This window comes from Elephas maximus, chromosome 10 (assembly GCF_024166365.1).
Source record: "Elephas maximus indicus isolate mEleMax1 chromosome 10, mEleMax1 primary haplotype, whole genome shotgun sequence".
NCBI lineage: Eukaryota > Metazoa > Chordata > Mammalia > Proboscidea > Elephantidae > Elephas > Elephas maximus.
The window spans coordinates 29,927,958-29,931,726 of record NC_064828.1 but is presented as its reverse complement, the minus strand read 5'-3'; positions in this window follow the sequence as shown (position 1 = coordinate 29,931,726).

Genomic DNA, 3,769 nt, shown 5'->3' with positions numbered 1-3,769 from the left:
TTAGAGACCATCTCAAGAATAGATTTGACACATTGAACACTAATGACCAAAAACCAAATGAGTTGTGGAATGACATCAAGAACATCACCCATGAAGAAAGCAAGATGTCACTGAAAAGACAGGAAAGAAAGAAAAGACCAAAATGGATGTCAGAGGAGACTCTGAAATTTGCTCTTGAGCGTCGAGCAGCTAAAGCAAAAGGAAGAATTGATGAAGTAAAAGAACTGAACAGAAGATTTCAAAGGGCAGCTCGAGAAGGCAAAGTAAAGTACTATAATGACATGTGTAAAGAGCTGGAGATGGAAAACCAAAACAGAAGAACACGTTCAGCCTTTCTCAAGCTGAAAGAACTGAAGAAAAAATTCAAGCCTTGACTTACGATAGTGAAGGATTCCATGGGGGAAATATTAAACGACACAGGAAGCATCAAAAGAAGATGGAAGGAATACACAGAGTCATTATACCAAAAAGAATTAGTCGATATTCAACCACTTCAAGAGGTGGCATATGATCAGAAACCAATGGCACTGAACGAAGAAGTCCAAGCTGCTCTGAAAGCATTGGCAAAAAACAAGGCTCCAGGAATGGATGGAATATCAATTGAGAAGTTTCAACAAACAGGTGGAGCGCTGGAGGTGCTCACTCGTCTATGCCAAGAAATATGGAAGACAGCTTCCTGGCCAACTGATTGGAAGAGATCCATATTTATGCCTATTCCCAAGAAAGGTGATCCAACGAATGTAGAAATTATAGAACAATATCATTAATATCACACGCAAACAAAATTTTGCTGAAGATCATTCAAAAACAGCTGCACCAGTATATCAACAGGGAAGTGCCAGAAATTCAGGCTGGTTTCAGAAGAGGACGTGGAACCAGGGATATCATTGCTGATGTCAGATGGATCCTGGCTGAAAGCAGAGAATACCAGAAGGATGTTTACCTGTGTTTTATTGACTATGCAAAGGCATTCAACTGTGTGGATCATAACAAACTATGGATAACACTGTGAAGGATGGGAATTCCAGAACACTTAATTGTGCTCCTGAGGAACCTTTACATAGATCAAGAGACAGTTGTTCGGACAGAACAAGGGGATACTGATTGGTTTAAAGTCAGGAAAGTTGTGCGTCAGGATTGTATTCTTTCACCATACCTATTTAATCTGTATGCTGAATAATCCGAAAAGCTGGACTATATGAAGAAGAACGGGGCGTCAGGATAGGAGGAAGACTCATTAACAACCTGCGTTATGCAGATGACACAACCTTGCTGGCTGAAAGTGAAGAAGACTTGAAGTACTTACTAACGAAGATCAAAGACCACAGCCTTCAGTATGGATTACACCTCAACATAAAGAAGACAAAAATCCTCACAACTGGACCAATGAGCAACATCATGATAAACAGAGAAAAGATTGAAGTTGTCAAGGGTTTCATTTGACTTGGATCCACAATCAACAGCCATGGAAGCAGCAGTTAAGAAATCAAAAGACACATTGCATTGGGTAAATCTGCTGCAAAGGACCTCTTCAAAGTGTTGAAGAGCAAAGGTTCCACCCAGAAGACTAAGGTGAGCCTCACCCAAGCCATAGTATTTTCAATCACATCATATGCATGTGAAAACTGGACAGTGAATAAAGAAGACGGAAGAAGAGTTGACGCCTTTGAATTGTGGTGTTGGGGAAGAATATTGAATATACCATGGACTGCCAAAAGAATGAACAAATCTGTATTGGAAGACGTGCAGCCAGAATGCTCCTTAGAGGCAAGGATGGCGAGACTGTGTCTTACATACTTTGGCCATGTTGTCAGGAGGGATCAGTCCCTGGAGAAGGTCATCATGCTTGGCAGAGTACAGGGTCAGCAGAAAAGAGTAGACCCTCAACAAGATGGATTGACACAGTGGCTGCAACAATGAGCTCAAGGATAACAACGATTGTAAGGATGGCGCAGGACAGGGCAGTGTTTTGTTCTGTTGTGCATTGGGCCGCTATGAGTCAGAAACAAGTCGTTGACACCTAACAACAACAACAACAAGAATCGAAGCTAAAGTTCTGGCCAGTTACCCCTTGGGGCAATTCTCCAACTTTGAGAGTCTCACAAACTGCCCTAGAAAACAAGATGTGAAAAATGATTCTCTGTGTACCCAACCCTTTTATGTTGAACCTACCTAAATTAACAGTCGGTCAAAAAGCTATTTCTAACAAGACTATTGTTGCTCACATTTTATTACTTAGCTCCACTTTACAGAGAGCAGCTGTGGTGTTTAGCCAGAAGAAGCCTGCGCTGGAGCTGTCATATGGGGTAGCCAAAGTTCCCTGAACTGGCACAGAAGGTGCTTTGCAGAGGGAGTGAGAATATGGGTACAGTGCTGTTAAAGCTATGTTAATGTACATAGGCTGCTCAGAACAAGTTATGAGCAAAGCAAAACAAAACAAACTCCATCCCTCCTCCCCTTATATCTCAGGAAGGTTGGGATAGATCAGACCAGAGTAGGGCAGATTCTGTGCTATACACAAGAGAAGGACATTTCTCTGATTTTCACTTTTTCCCTAAGGCTGGTCCAAGAAGGCACAGTAATTAGAAGCACTTTTACTGTGCCCTCTCTCACAGCAGCATAACCATCGATTTCATTTGATCTGGATGTTTGGTCACATCCATCCCATTTTGCAAAGCCCTTGAAATGAACAATTTTCCCATTTGTGGTAAGTGGTAGGCAGCTAAGGTGTAGTAGAGAAGCAATGGATTTTGAATAAGGATTCTAGGGTTTGAACTACAACTCATACTTTACCAACTGTGAGAACTTGGTCAAGTCAATTGTATTAACTATTACCCAATTTTTCTGACTGTAAAATGCACCTGTAACCCTTTCATCAAAGAGCTGAGCACTCTGAATGAGGTAACATTTGTGGAAGTCCCTTCTCTAGGTCTGACAAATACTAATGCTTAGGAATTGATAGCTGTACAATGTATAGCTGAAGCAAAGTAAGTAGGTGCCTTTTTAGAGAGCAGTAGTTTTTCCAGCTCTATTGAAGTTATCTTGTCCTCTAAGTATTACACAATGTCATTTTCTGGGCAAGAGGGAAATGAATCCAAACCTGAAGTTTCTCTGACAGTTTCTGATCTTCCTGGAATGGAGAGGTGTTCTCCTCTACAACAACCATCAAAGAGCGAAGCAGCAGCAATGGGTTTGGGGTGAAGCTTTCTGGTGTGTGTTGGAGGATGGAAGGATTATAAGCCTAACCTCCAGGGAGTGAGTCCTATTTCCCTCCTCCACGAGGATCAATTTACCACCTCTAGAAGGAGAGTAGTGTCAGGAGATTGTTTCTTGCTGATTCTTCCCTTCCTCTGGGGCCTGCCTTCTCTGGAGGCACTGATGCCTTCTGGGTTTGTTTTCCTTTCCAGAAGAAATAACCTTTTCCAGTCCCAAACTTTTCAGGGTTGGGATGAGGTATAATCAATCCATCTTTAAGCTCGGTGTGCCTACCAGGTGTGTAATGGAAAAGTCTGTCAAAGTGACACAGGCTGAGATGGCTGAGATACAGGAAGCTATTCACTGGAACTCTAGTGAGTGGTTTTGGGGACAGGACCTCCTCTGATTTTCCAGAAAGAAGCGATGATGGGTGGGAGGTGTGGTTTTTAAGCTTTCATTTTGAAATAATTTCAAACGTGCGAACACATGGAAAAGCAGTACAAAGAATTCGCATATGTTTTCCACTGAGGTTCCCCAAATGTGAACATCTTCAATAGGCACAATATAATTATCA